This window comes from Protopterus annectens, chromosome 4.part1, assembly GCF_019279795.1.
Source record: "Protopterus annectens isolate FY-2018-M chromosome 4.part1, PAN1.0, whole genome shotgun sequence".
NCBI lineage: Eukaryota > Metazoa > Chordata > Ceratodontiformes > Protopteridae > Protopterus > Protopterus annectens.
In genome coordinates, this window is record NC_056734.1 from 619,903,939 (window position 1) to 619,920,428 (window position 16,490).

The window sequence follows — 16,490 nt, forward strand, 5'->3', positions numbered from 1 at the left end:
ATGTTTCAGCCTAGAAAGGGCTAAAAGCAGACAAGGTAGAATATGGGGGTGGTCTTTTCTCCTTTGATGGTATCAACTTGTTTTACTGCTATCCAGCAGGATAACTAAGGGCAGGATTCATGAAGCCTCCATGTAAGAGATACATGGCTTACACGGAGGCTGCAGTTAAACACTCTGACGTCAGCATGTCATGCATATGCATGAGGGCATGCTGAATCACACTGGTCCGTGGAAGACAGTAGGGGACGTGTCCGTAAGCCGAGCCCTGCAAGCGGACATGCCCCCAGAAGAGTAAAATTGCCCAAAGTAAACACCCACGACAGAGGCAATGGAAATGTGAATAAACACAACACAACACATGCCCCCACAGACTATGAACATAAAATATATAAATGAACATGTTATATATTTTTTTTAAATCGTAAAGATGTTTGCCCGTGAGTGCGCTCGTTTGCGCAGGCGTGCCCGTAGCTTAGCCACAGTTAGCAGTCAGTGGAAAAGCATATAAGAACTAAATATGTAAAGTAAGCCAAGAAGCAATAGCGTAGCAGTAGAGACGTCTTCTGAAGAGAAGGCATTCATGGTTCGAGCCCCCACAACACCAATTGTTATTTTTAGTAAAATAAGCACGAAACAAGTCCCTGACAAGCATGTACACATATAAAATCATACTTTATGTAAAATGTAATGAAATAGTCCATTTATTTTGAAGAAATGTGAGATAACAAAACAATAAAAAATGCGAGATGTGCCTATAGCTGAGCTACAGTTTAACAAGGTGAGTGCATCTGCCCGTAGGTGAGCAGTGGTTTAACAGGTTTAAAATGAGTGCCTGTAGGTGAGAAGTGGTTTAACATGCTGAAACTGTGTGCCCCTAGCTAAGCTGAGCGTAATATGCGTGCTAACAGCCAAATGAAGCGTAAACCAGCGTACCCCATTTACACGAAGCTGCGCACCGCGCCAACAAGCTAACCGACGGGCAACGTTGAGCAAGCCGTATCAAAACTGCCTTTACACAGACACATCCCTCAGCCTGTCTAGACAGTCATAAAAAATAAAAAGCAGTGGCCAGGTTCGAATCCAGGATACTATGCACCATAGTCAAGGTACTGAACCACTAAGCCATGACAGCAGTACCTAAAAATGCAGTAATAGCTAATATATAGGAATGAATGCAAAGTGGAGCATGACAAAGCAGGTTTTGTGAAGTTGATACAATTCCAAAATGGCCAATCACAGATATGTGCAGGAAAAACGGCATATATATGCCCCATAGGTGGGAATACACAGCATAAACGATTGTAGAACTAACTTGCAGCCAGAATGTCAGGAGTAGGTGAGGGTAGTTGCTTTCGAGCACAGAGGTGGGGTGTTGAGGAGTCCAGATACATGGTCTGGCTCCTAGTCCACAATCATGAAGCCCAACTCATGCAGGGCCAGGTCCTGTGGGGAGCATATAGGGCTGAGGTGTGGGACCGGTTGGGTCATGATCTCACCAGTGCCACAGGGATTCCAAGGACTGGTGAGCAGGTTCGTCACCACCATGCGGACCTGAAGAGACGCAAGCAGGACCAATTGAACCTTTGGATCCAGGAGGCCCGGAAAATGCCCAACGCCCCACTACTAAGTTACATTTAATTATGTATGTAAGAAATTAAACTAGCTGATATTATGGAGATGTGTATTCCAATATTACTTCATTTATACTACAGCTGCAGGTGTCCGTTCTGTGAACCGCAGAGCCTATGGCGATAGGCTGGTGCGGTTGCGCCACCAGGCAGGGCAGTAATCCTCTCCCAGTAACTGTAAAGAAATATAAAAGTATCACAGTATCACTGTTAGCAAAAGAGTGCAGTGTAGTCACTAAGTAACAGAATGTGAAAGTAACAGTGTAAGAGTGTTTGCAAGTATTGCAAGTATTGCTTGATTACAAAAGTGCGTTGCAGTTTGTAATCCAAACAGAAAAATGAAAATGTCTGAAATAAAGATGCCCCACCTGTAATATAATAGTACACAACCTGCAGCACGCTGAAAAGTACAGCTGCAGAAGATGAGCAAATCACATGTGTGAAATATACCCCTGTTGAAATACTGAAACATGACAGAAGTGAGATTGCTGGAAAGGATTGTAATAACTACGGGTAAAACATGTCAATAAACCCTAGAAGTAAGTACCATCCTGAATAGTAAAATAAAAACAAGTGAGAGAGTGTGAGAGTTATGAATCCATCAATAAAGTAGTAATAACCCCTGAATAAAGTATACTGCAGTCAGTACAGAATGAAATGAATGTGAAAAGCAAAACCAAACAGCGAAATCTGTTCAATGTGTTGCTGCAGCTGGAATGTGTATCCCAAAATCTGGATATGTTGCTCTCAGTCTGCAATATGCAGATAGTATGATTGTCTGACATACCAAACATCCACAGTTGTCTATAGCTATATAAAGCAAATGTAGCAGGATGATGTAGCTGAACAAAGCCAGATATGAATGTGTATGAAGAACAATAAAATGTATATTGATGTTGCAGTAACAGTCCTATCACCAAGTTGAAATAGTTATCATATAGGAAACTGTAGTTAGAACAGTAGTGTGTATATATCTGTAACTATTAGAAATGTACAGCATATGTATTGGTATATGAAGGTGTTAATATTATTTTCTTCACCCCACCCTATAACCACATATAACCCATTCCACGTGAAAATGGTATGTGTCCTGTTGGGTCATAAATATGTGCATGTCCGTTGATGCATCTGCCCTATTCATACATCCAAACCTGATGGCCTGTTGCCATCAATCAACTCTGCATGTTGTTGGACTGTGTATTGCTGTTCAAATTATGCACGTGTTATGCTCGCTGTTCAATGGTGTGAATATCTGGGTGTTTGGTTAATGGGAATACTAACGCATGCTGTTACAACTAATTGCGAATGGTATTATATGTTACTAACCCAAACTGTCATGACATAATGCAAAACATAAGACGACAGGGAAGGTGGGTTCCAGCGGACCCACCTCTCCCACCTCAGCTGGCAAGTGCACCTGGCACTAGTGCCCAGTCTGGACCCTCCTCCGGTGACCCTGTGCCACCTGCGGGTGGAAGCGCTGCAGGGGATGGGGCCCATCACCCCTCTGCAAGCGTGGCCGGAGGAGAACCACCACTCACCCTCCATAGCGTCTGGACTGTGGTGCATAGGGAGATCCGGGCCTCTGTTCTTGGGCCCCTACGCCAGCTTGAGGCACAGGTGGCACAACTTACGGACATGCCTGTTGCCCGGCCTATACAGCCTCCAGCACAGCCCCGTCCTGGGCAGTGAAGGAACAGTGGCAACTGCCCATGGGTGGGGATATCAGTTCCACTGTTGCCATCTGTGGGCTCATGGGCTCTGGATATCCAAACATCTGTCCCCGTCAATTGTGTAACCCCCCCACACGTGTCATACACCGCCCCTGTATGCGTCTTGTTTGTCTTGTCTGTTGACCTACCCAACCTACCTCCCCAGCTATACCGACTTCCTTCACCTGACATACCACTCTCACCTGAAATTAAAAAAAAAAAGGGGTACTCTGTACCCACAAAATAATTACGCCCCATACATAGCTGCCCATTCCGCACACATGTCTGCTGGACATGGAAACTATCAATTACAATTGGCTGTACAACAAGTATTATTGTTGTCCTGACACCTCTCTCAGGGGTGGAAGGTTTCAAATGTCACACCAAATTAGATACATATGCACAGCTGTTGCTGATGAAGAAATGGGCAGCTATGGGCCTTACCTACATCCCTCCTGCAAATCCCAAGCTTGTTTCCCTACTGTCTTACCCTCTTTGTGACCCCTTTTTCACCACTTTCCTGTCTCCCCATTTTCATTTCTTTCAAAGAAAATAGTGCAGGTGTGCGCCAGAGTAAGCACTGTTAAGCAGTTGTAAGCGGGTGTGAACATGTGTGCGCGGAGCTAAACGCCAGTGCACATGCATGAGCTCCGCGCAAACCAGCGCTAACTCAGTTACAACTGCTTAAAAGTGCCTTAGTCACTATAATTGACAGGTCCTGTAGTCAGTTCAAAAGCAAAATAAAATCCCTCTGTCAGTCCCGAACCCAGGACCTTGGAAACAGTAGTCTGCATGACCTACCACTAAGCTATGACTCTTATACAAGAATATTGTGCTAAAATAAATATATCATGTAATAGTAGGAGTGAATGTAAAGGGAATATAGGATGTGTAGTACACAAAGCATGTCATTTAGAATTACTGTCAAAACTAGTGGATTTCCATAATAGTAGTGTGTGAACAGAAACAGCCATGCTAGTTGGTAGCTAGTAGGTAATAATGTCAGTTAATGTACATATATAAATGTATGAATTTTTATATATATATATATATATATATATATATATATATATATATATATAGTTGTAGGTGTCAGTGTGCATACACACTTACTACAGGAAACAGGAGAGAGGAATGGAGAAATGTGAATCTACAACACAGCCTGAATCATGAGAGAGATACTAACCTTTACACTCACAGAACAGTGTCCACAGCATACCAGCAGGGTCCCCGCCCTTACAATCTGAAAGGGCAATGCCTATCTCACATATCCTTTTATAGCACTGTCCTGAAATCACAGTGAGAATTGCAATCAGTACACAACTGGCTGCATGCAATTAGCAAATGCTGGCTTACAATTGATGCAGAGGCCATCACATGGACTTATGCAGATACCTACAAAAGCATCCTGTACTCACACTCCACACATGCAATACATTCATTGTACTGTCTGGAGGCAGACAGAGAGAGAGAGAGAGAGAGAGAGAGAGATAGACAGAGACAGACAGAGACAGAGAGAGAAAAAAAAAACACAAACAACAACACACGGTACACACACTGAGTCTAAGCTGTCAGCAGTGACAGTAGCAAGCTGTGCCAGCAGCAGCAGGAAGCAGTAGTAGTGGTAACGCAACCAGCTGCGACAAACACAGGTAATGTAAAGTAGCAGATTAATAGTCTGCATACTGTGAACCCTCCATATGTGTCATAGGTCTGTATCTATAGGTATGTCCATGTGATATGTTGTGTGCACGTAGTTCCACCAAAAGGGGATGACTATATATTACATGTCAGTCAGTGTTATCAGCAGTTTTCTGTTACAGTGAGGCCTGCCTGTAGGATGTGTGTGTCAGCTGGTGTAACGACTATGGCGCTTAGTTAGCAGTCATCTGGGAACTTTGTCATCCACAACCCACACATGTTCGCTTTTACATCTGAGAAATAAATGCCAAACAAGAGGGGTCCTAGGACAGAGGCCTGTGGGATACCACATGTGACTGGCATTGAGTCTGACATGGCTCCTACAATATCGATATTATGGATTCTGTATGTCAACCAGTGTGCAACCCATCATGTGACATATGTAGTAACATGTAAGCTAATGAGCTTGTCTATGATGCCTGAGTGGAGTACTGTGTTGAAGGCCTTAGGCAAGACCAGGTAGGCTGTATGGATTGCATTGCCCTCATCAATGGCTGTGGTGACTGTTTTGAAAGGTCAACCAGGTTCAAAAGGTTCAAGTGTTCAGGTACATATCCTGTAGTACGGCCAAGGTTAAATATCAGTCTTAGATGCGGTTGTATGTCCTCTTGGAGTTCACATAGCACACATCCAGGGATACCATCAGGTCACATTGATGCTGTGTGTTCTGCTTTGCTGAGGGCGGCCCTCACCTGGACATGTGAGATGATAGGGAGGTTACATTCAGCTGTGATAAGTATTTCTACTTGTGGGGGAGAAGGAGGGGGGATACGTGCACTGAACCTGTCTGCAAGAATGTTGCCAATATCTGTGTGTTCAGTGAATGTTAAGTAGGTGTGTATTAACTCAGAGCATATCTGAGGCATTTGGTCCATATGTGTAACATAACTGAAGAAGGCCTTGTGGTTATCTATAGTGTTCGTGGCCATTTCCCTCCCAGAGTAGGCCGTGGATGTTGTTATGAGAGACCGTAGCTTATTACCAGTGCTGACCACAGATGCCTTCCCTTAATGTGAATCGGCTCTGTCCTGCAGTAGCCTCCTTCTATTGTTACACAATCTGCCTTTGGCTGGGGTCCACCGGACAGGATGCCTAACCTTTGTGCATAGGGTCTGGGTTAGAGATGTGTGTGCATGTTCCATGCAATCTTTGGGATGTCCGTGGGAAGCATTCGCAAAGGGGTCAGCAGTGTGGGTTGTGGCTTCCACTGGCCCAGTGGGCTGCATGGATACCATCTCAGTCCTAACAAGTGAATAACTGTCTAATCACATACATATCACAGTAGTCTACTGTGCTGGTGGTGGTGGTGGGATATGTATATCCAGGCCGAGTAACTTGTGTCCAGATCACACTAGTGGATGGCGTTCCACATACAGTACCTTGGTATGAACCCCCAGAGTGAGGTTGTGCATTGGACCTGTCGCAGTGTGCTGACCGATGGGGCATGCTACTATGTTGTATGGAATGTGGCAGGTATTGTTGCACAGGTGTTGGCTGAGCACTGATATCTGGCCATGTACTTGTGTATCCACCAAGAGACACACACATGCTACATATGGGAGTAGAAGTATATCACTACAGTTGAGTATCATGTATAGTATGTGTGCCATATATTGCTGACATAGTCTGCTGATATCCTGTTTGTGTTCTCTTCCAGGGAGATGGCGCGTCAGCATAATCCTGCCTACTCTGCATCAGAAGATGAGGAGATACACCAGAGCCTGGTGCGGGATTATGACATACTGTTTTCCCGCACCAGCCAGAATCAGCAGGAGAGGGCTGCACTGTGGCAAGACCTTGTCCGTAGGGTAAATGACATTGGCACGCAAAATAGGACATATGAGCAGGTATGACATCACTGCAGTGATTTAATCAGAAATGTCCATCAGCGTGCGTCGGATATCCACAGGCAACAGGTTGCCACAGGAGGTGGGGTGGCCACACATCCCCCCTCACCAGACTGGAGGGGCTACTCCTAAGTGTTGTGGCTGCAGCCCCGGAACAGCAATACACCTGCATCATGATGGAGGCCGGATCCACACAGCAGCACGACATGGAGCATGCAGGTAATATGCCATATGTACACTTGACTGTTCTGTACACTGTTAGTTTATGCATGTGTAAGGTGTGTCCGTGGTATGTAGCTGTCAACATAGTATGTAATTGTGCAGGTGTGATATTGGCAATATCAGCAGCTGATGTGTGAAAGGCAACTGGTGTACTACTGCACTGTATCATATGCAGTATCAATGGCACAGTTGTACCCACTGACATTAATCTCCTCATTTCTGCAGGTCCCTCCAGTGTTACAGCAAGGCAAGCCATCCATGCTGGTGAGTGTGTTTAACAATACCTATAATAGTCCTGATAGTGCTAGTAATACTAGTGTAACTCAGTAGTGTTCTGTGTGTATACTGCAGGATGTGCATGTGTGCCTGTGTCCACGTGTGCATGTGTGCATGTGTGCCTGTGTCCACGTGTGCATGTGTGCATGTGTACACGTGTCCATGTGTGCATGTGTGCATGTGTGCATGTGTGCTGTGTCCATGTGTGCATGTGTGCATGTGTGCAAGTGTGCAAGTGTGCACGTGTGCATGTGTGCATGTGTGCCTGTGTGCATGTGTGCCTGTGTCCATGTGTGCATGTGTGCATGTGTGCATGTGTCCACATGTGCATATGTGCATGTGTGCATAAGTGCATTACTGGTAAAATTGTGTGGACACTGTAAACTGTGTTTCCTGTCTTCCTCCCACAGGTTCTGGTGCTGCTCTGGTGTCCTGCAGCAGGGAACCTGAATATGGTGCCACAGGTACTGGTAATGATGATATCTGTGTAATGGCACAGGAAGGTGTGTCAGGGTCCACCATCGGTCAGTCAATTGACAGTACACAGCTGTCAACCCCATCATTGTGCACAGTCATCATGCCAGTACATCCTATGTCACCTTTGCCTCTAGGTGATGGACAGGATACAGTGGGCATTGACCAGGGTAATGTGGTATCTGTGGCACATGCTTCCCCACACAGCAGCCATGGGCAGGGTCCTGCGATGGTACCATGCAGACAGTTGCCCATGGGTTCTCGTGGGAGTATCCGTGGGCGTACTGTCTCTGACAGATGTGCCCAAAGAGGTCTGTCAACCTCAGCTATGTTTTGGGCTGTCATGCAGGCACAGTCGCGTATGGAAAGGTACACCAGACAGGGTCTGATGGAGCTGAGAGCATGTCGCACAGCCATGACTGACAGTATGCGTGCCATCACGGATGCTATCTGTAATTTCACCGATGTCATAGACAGACGTTGTGGGGACATATTACAGCAGTTCCACAACCACATGTCCATGAGCCAGGGCAATGGTGGGCGGTTGCGGCGTCGATGTGGCCGTATGCCAGCAACAGTAGCAGCTGGCAGTCGGCGCGGATGACAACAGGCCCGCGCATGCCCCCGTAGTGCCAGCAGCAGCCCCAGCAATGCTGGGTCTGTGCTGTCATCGGAACGCCCCAGGAGACCATGTACACGTGGCTCTGGACAGTCCCAACAGGGACCTGTGTCCAGTCAACACACTCCCGCTTCTGATGACAGTACCCAGTCTGGCTTAGTACCGGATACGGTCCGTAGCACCCCTGCCAGGCACAGGTACAGTGTCCGTGCCCACAGACACTGATCTGTGTGACCTGCCAGGTGCAGTCTGTGGCTGTCCACAAACCCCTGTATATGGCAGCCATGAGGTGGAACTGTGTGCGTGCATACACACATGTGAAATGTTAACACCTAGGACTACCACATACATGCACACACTGCACCAACAGTGCCCCACCCTGTACTGCTGTCCCTCACCAACACACATACACATGTCAATCGGTGGTATCAGTGGCAGACTCAGGCATACCTAATTCACACCCTGTGCATATGATGAAACTGTGCCACCTCCTGCAATCTCCATCAGTGCAGGAACAGGGAAACACATTGCTGATGCACAGGGTGACTACATAGAAGTATATTAGTAGTATCATGTTGGTAACAGTACAGTGTGCTGATATGACTGTGTGTATATCCCAGCATGCCTGATGCAGTAACCGTATTACTGTCCTGAATTGGTATCTGCACCCATAGTACGTACCAAAGTGTAACAGCTGCACATTATTGCATACCGGTGGTAAGGATGTCAACAGATAGCCACATACATGGGTAGCACAGGGGGGAAGCTAATGCAAGTAGTGATACGCAATGATGGACATGTACAGTAATGGTGGCAAGTTGTCCACTACGACTATGCAATGTGGATGTTTGCGCATGTTGATATGTGTGCAATACCAATGTAATCCAAATCACAATTAACTATGACATAATATCAGTTCTACCATGGGCATCTGCGCTGTGCATTCCTGGGTACATGATGATAGTGCCTACATATTTGCACTGTTACCTACTGTTAGTGTTACCCCTTCTTTGTTGTACAATGGACTACTTCCAGCCCTGCTTACTGTAGCTATGTTTGCTTGCATGTTCGCTTGGGGTTCCCTGGAACACTGCTTCCACCTGCAATGCAGAGTTACAGTGCTTCTGTGGACTCCTAGTGACATCTGCATAGCGTACGATACGGATGTCAAGTTTACACATAACAGAACGTCACTGTCTGTCCTGTTCGCATGTACGTTGCCTGTGACACATTGCACATGTCTTACCTGGCATTTCCCACGTGTGCAGTCATATATGCCAGTGCTATGAAATCAGTAGCAGTACACCCACACATACACACCTTCAGTATGTTGTTCCCCATTGGCCCTATTTGTTGGTAATCACCATGGCAATCACACTACTAGGGTAGCATGTGCAAAGGTAACCTGAAGAAAACACAAATGTGAGTATTTTTACCACTTTAAGGTTTAATTAGAATATCACGTGATTTGCCTTAATATATTTAAGACACTTGCTGTAGTAATTTACAATTGCTTTCTGAAGAAGTTGGGATACTATCTTGATGAAAAGTGGATTTTATCTTTGTACACTTAATATAAAAATTAAAGCATTTTACAGCTTACTCACTGGTGTGGTTTGGTCATTCTTAGTGGAGTATACAGGACCCGTGTTTCGCTGAATTTGAGTGGTTGTTATCTTCAATAGTTTGATTAAAATGTAGTTGCCAGAAAGGTACATTTGAGATCAGTATGACAAGTAACAAGACAGTACAGTGGAAAATCTAATTCTAGCAAGCTGATCTACCCAAGAAATAAGAAAAAAATGTATTGAATGATGGGTATAGCCTTTGGCTGCAATTTCTCAGTTCAGTAAACAGAACTGTCTGCTCTAAATATATGGTTACATTACAGCATATATGACTGAAGAACAAGGAGACACCATATAATATATATATATATATATATATATATATATATATATATATATATATATATATATATGGGTTCCATACACTAGATCGAATTTTCATTAATTCGAAATAGTGTATGGAATGCACACTGCAGTGAAAGTGCACTTAACCAAAAGTGCACTTCCGCAAAGTTCAGTACAACGAATGGGTGTTTTACTGAACTTCCGTGCAGTACTCACGGACCTTAGGGTTAGGGCACGGGTCATGGTAAGGGGATAGCTATCCCCTTACCATGACCCGTGCCCTAACCCTAAGGTCCGTGACGATTGCAGCACAGCGAAGGACATAGCAGTGTCCTCCACTATGGTGCGATAGTCACGAACCTTAGGGTTAGGGCATGGGTTAGGGTAAGGGGATAGCTTTACTAATTATCCCCTTACCCTAACCCATGCCCTAACCCTAAGGTCCGTGACTATCGCACCATAGTGGAGGACATAGCTTGTTTTTTTATGTCCTCCACTGTACTGCGGTGTTTTCGGTGAAGTGCACTTATGCAAAAGTTCACTTTCGTTAAAGTGAACTTTCGCAGAAGTGAGGTTTCTTATTACAAGTTTGAAGTAGTGAACTTTCGTTCTTGTAATAGGAATATATATATATATTTATAAATACCAGGCTTGGTGATTGTTTCTCTTTAACGGGATGGATTTTAATGACTTATTGATATTGTCATATACCCATAAATATTTTTAAGCAGTGACCGTAGCATGTTAAAAGTTTTTGTAGCACAGCCTTACGGTAAATCCTACCTTCTTATTCCTTGGTCAGTTGTTCTTTTTTATGTTATTTTTCATCTACTGAATATTTTGTGGCATTCTTGTTGTGAAATGAACATTTCTTATAAATAAAAAGAGTTATTTTCCAGAGATAACAAAAAAACTTTAACATAAATAAACTTCAATGCAATAAGTGCACTGTTGAGAAGTTTTGTCCAAAATGAAATAATAATAATCATAATAATTCACACATTACACCATTCAATATGAATAAAAATAAAATATGTATCACTTTGAATGAAGAATGAATAAAAAATGTCTTACATTTATAAATTATTGAGAAAACTGCTGCTTTCAAAAAGTTATTTTCAAAGCTGTCCAAAAACTTCATAGTATCCTTACTTAATTTCAGAAATGTGTAAAGAACAAACATTTATCAGTGGTTGGTTTAGATGAAAAATCTATAATTTGTAAATAAACCAATAAATAGCACTAACTGTTATTGCCCTTTTTTGTGCTAGTTTCTACATGTTGTCCACCTGGTTCATCGCAAGGCCTGGAAAGTTGGGGACCTTTTTCGTGCTATAATACAGTACTGTAAAGAGCAAGAACAACATGAAGGACCCACAATAAGCCTCTTTGACTGGATTCTTGAGTTTGGCTAAAATGAAGTTAATGCCCAGATTGTTCCAAACTGTATTTGAAGTTATGTGACAGTGGTTCAGTGTAATGCAGTAGTTTGCTAAAAATATTGTGTTTTAGTAGATGCAAGTTTACAAATAAATCTGGTTTGTACATTTTAGAAAAAATACATTTCAATGAAGACCACTGGGGAAACTGGTGGAAATTCAGTAAAATAATTGGACAATTGTAAACAGACTTAATAAAGCGTTGTGTACTAAGAAATGAATATTTTGAAGTCATTAAGGTATATATGTTTTGTATATTAGGCATGTGGCAAAGGGTTGTATTGTATAGAACTGTTAAAATGAGCACAAATATTTTTTCTAGCTGTCTTATTTATAAATATACAAATGGAGAATTGTTATTTAATGGTATGTACGACATTACTACAGAGCACGACATTTACACTGCATTACATATATATGACTTTTTTGGTCTAGAATGGTCATCAGTGAAAAAATAATATGATTTTCAAAAACTGGACAGAATCTGAGTATATCAAGCCCATGTAGCACTGAAAACTAAACACGTCTCCCCAAATAACTTGCCAAAGATCACACTTTATTTTGCAGCACAGGTATTTACTGTATCGTTATGAAACTTTCATTTTTCATAGTCTTAATCAGTTATTTCATTATTCTTAATAAAATAGTGCTCTTACAATTTCTGTTTCTGAATTTAGATATTTCTACTGTTTAATATTAGTACATTAAATGATAGTGCACATTATGTGAGATTTTTCATTACAGTATTCTTGCAATAATCCTGCCATACACTAAAATCATTTATGCACTAATATATCTGGCATAGGTCTAATCTTAGCGCAAGAGATGTGTAAATTGGAAAAGCCATGTAATGTTTTATTGTGTGTTTCTATGTATTGCAGAAAGAAAATCTCCATTCATATTTTTCATCTTCAGTGACAAATGTCTGTTACTAAGGACTTCTGTAGCCTACATTTACTATTTGTTATAACTCAGTCACTTTTGAAGGTGTGTGGTACACACCTAATATGTGTACATCATTAAGACAAAGGAAGCTGCCTCAAGATCTCATGCGAACAAGCATACTTTAGAAAGTTAAAATGTTCCATACACTTTAGTAGTAAATGACAACTGATTGTGAACTTAAAAGACGTGTCTATGATAGACAAAAAAGGTTTTCTTGTCCAGCAGAGCACAAACCATGAAAACAAACATCATTAGCATGGATACCATGCTCCTGTATTAACTATGTGTGAAGAAATAAAGATGTGTACTGTGTTCTTTTTTGTCTCTTTTTTTATCAGCAGTGCAAACAATAAACATTGCCAAGAGTTACAAGTTTGTAGAGCCACATTTGAAACAGAATTAGTCTTTCTTTGGGGTGTCGTTTTCTAGTTTTGCCTCTCTTTCTTTTTTTCTTTGTGTTCCTCCCTCTCTACCACTCTTATTATATCAGAAAAATGTCTCATGATATTTATACACATGCAGAGAGTACATTGCATGGTTTAGTAGCTCTCATGATGTGTAGAGGAAGTCTAAGGTAAAGCAAACTATTTCTGCTCAAGACTGACATGGCAGAAGAGCTCAGGAGTTATTCTTTCATGAAGATGCTAGTAGCCTGCTGCTTACTGGAGTGGGGGTATAACGCTGGTTCTGGAATCCAAACACATATATGACCATTGTAGGAGCCTAGGAAGAATACTTTTTATGCAATCAGCGATATCTCTATGCAAGGGGCTACTAGTAAGAGCACTAGACAATGGGATTTTATTTTTAATAGTAAAAGCAATTAAAATTAGTCAGGCCTGAAACATCAAGAGGAATTGAAATTACTATGTGTGGCACTGCTGTATTTTTGTTTTTTGAGTGTCTTGCCAGATGTAAGATGATCATATTTTGGCTTTAAGTGTAACATTTAGCAAATGCAATATATTTTTCTATCAGGCTTGATGGATTTGTTATGTATAATCATCTTTGGCAAAGTAACAAATTTTGGTTTAAACAAAATTATAAAATGTATTTTTAATTGCCTAATTACTGCTTGCATATAATATTGTTGACCTAAGGGTGAAAATAGCCTAGTTAGCAAAAGACCAGCAAGAGTAACAGAACTGCGTCACCTGATTTGCATTTCTCCATGGAGGGAGGTACTGATCACTTAACACTCGAAACAAAGTGGTACAACTAACAAAAAAATAATAAATCATGTACACCACAAATTTGTCGCTGTTACGGTAACTTGGTTTAATGGCTCATCCAAATTAAAAACACATTAAAGCAATTAAAACCAAAATGACTTAGTACTTTTGCACTTAACAATATCTAGGGCATCATCAGAGTAACACATACCGAAAAATCAATGCTTTTATACATAAACAAGTCACATGGAACCAGTGGTACTGGTGGGGTGTGTATGAATCGAAAATTTGTACAAAACACTTTCACAATCCCCACTCAATTTGATTTAAATACATTTTTTGGTACACCAAAGTTTTTAACTCCCCCATTATGAGGAGACGGTTTTGGTAAATTCCATACACAGCTGCGTACCTTGGAGAAGTTGACAAAAAGTTTAAGATGCTACAAATGGATAATATGTTTTTAAACCGTTCCTTGGAGTTACAAATGCCGAGGGGTTTATGCTTATGGAAATCTCCTGTTGGTACCCAGGCTGGTTCTGTGATGCACGGTGAACTCATTGAGTGGTTTGATCAAACAGGTAAGGATATTATGAAAATTATTATCCGTGACACCGAATGTAGATTATTACAGCTGCAGAAAGAGATTAGTGACTTAAATTTAAGTATTATGAATGACTTATTTGAGTTTAATAAGGTTCAATGTGATAAGATTTTTATTGATCTAGAAAGATTTGTTAAAGACAACTTCAAGAAAAGCAGAGAAAATTACACAGAGACACAGCCAAATATGCTAACAAGAAGGCCTATCCTGTCCCTAAGGGTAGTGGTAATTTTAATAATGACCAGGTTACTGAAAGTAACACCAGATTTATAGACTCCAACTCAGCTATCGATAACAATGAAGTCCAGAGATGTGGGAACCAGCCTGAGTATTTTTAGAGCCCCTTCTCCCATTAAGATGGTCGTAACACTTAATGAACAGGAATTTGAATCAGAGACAGCCAAATTCTTGAAATCAAACAGATCGATGGACTTCTTCTCCAATGAAGGTGAGGAGGAATTCTTATGTTATGATGAATCGACAGGGGAAACAACGTTAATTAAGGTAGTTGATCAAACTGAATATTTTGAAACTGTTGCTGTAAAACTTTTATGTCAAGATGTTTTTTTCTATTTATAATTCTAGTGAGATGAACATCAGTGAAGGGCATTTTAGCTTGTTGAAGTGTTTTACCTTTGTTCCTAGCTACAGGCTTGATATAGTGAAAGTTTTGAGAAATTTAAAGATACACACTAGACAGCTCAACTTGAACTTGTTTCTGTCTCACCAAACTTAATTCTGTCTTAGACAATAATTTAATTACTAAAAAAGGGGTGCATTTATGCCTCCTGCTAGCGCCATTATTAATGTATTTGAACAAACATGCGAGGGTGAATTGGGGAAGTTATTAAAAAAAAGAATTATGTTTAATGACAGTTTATCAGTAGATGAAAGGAATTGTTTAAAACTGTTGTCTGAGTCAAAAGAGTGTAAAATTATGAAGCCCGACGAGGGGGGGGGGGTCTGTGTTTATGTTACAGGTGGATTATGTGTCCAAAATGTATGAGGTACTAAATGATGAAAAAGTTTGAGTGTCTATTAATGAAATCAATAGGGCTTATACAAAAATTGATTGGTGGTTGTATGATCAACTTTGTCAAGACATAATTGATGAGACTGAATTTGGTTATTTAACAGTTGAAACAGCTGTAATGTCAACAATTTTTGGAATTCATAAAATTCATAAAGACATGAATAACCCACAGTTTAGACCAATTGTGGCAGCAAAGAATTCTAAAACTGAACCCTTAGCAGCATATATTGATATCTATTGCAAGGAAGCCCTTAAAGGCAATAAATACATTCTAAGGGACTCATGGCATTGTCTAGAAGTATTGAGGGATCTTCGTGTGGATGAAGACTATATTTTATATATACAGTTATTCCACATGATATAGGTTCAGAATATTTTAATAATAAACTTATTAATGTTGAAGGATTGCATAATGTCAAAAGAAATCTGATACCAGAACTTATGGAAATAGATTTGAATAACAAATTCCTTTATTTTGAAGGTAAGTGTTTTCAACAAGTTTTGGGAGTTGCTATGGGAGTGAAATGTGCCCCTATTTACGCAAACCTAGTTTTGACTGAATGGGAGAAATGTTTTGTATTCACTTTCCCATTTATGGAATATATTATTTGATTTGTACATTTTTTGGATGATATATTAATTTTGTGGTGAGGTAACATAGGGTGGATTCTTTTGTTAATTACCTCAGTAACACTACCACCTTTTTGTAGTTTACCTATATGGTTAATGCCCTAGAAATAGCATTTTTTGATATACTTCTTTACAAGCAGATTGAGAGTAGAAAGCTTGGCTCCAGCATTTTTAGAAAAAAGATGTACTTTAACACACTGCTTCATTTCGATAGTTGCCACCCACTTCATCAAAAGAAAAGTGTGATAAAAGGGCAAATGGTATGACTATCCAGG

The 16,490-nt window shown here is 41.2% G+C and overlaps 1 long non-coding RNA gene across 1 annotated transcript in view; it reads left to right on the plus strand.

Annotated features, from left to right (window-relative positions):
* LOC122800995 overlaps positions 1 to 13,090 on the plus strand; it is a 55,784-nt gene extending 42,694 nt beyond the window's left edge. The window contains exon 2 of the long non-coding RNA XR_006364661.1: positions 11,664 to 13,090. This is a non-coding gene — a long non-coding RNA (uncharacterized LOC122800995). The remainder of the gene's footprint in view (positions 1 to 11,663) is intronic.
* Positions 13,091 to 16,490: the final 3,400 nt, after the last annotated feature.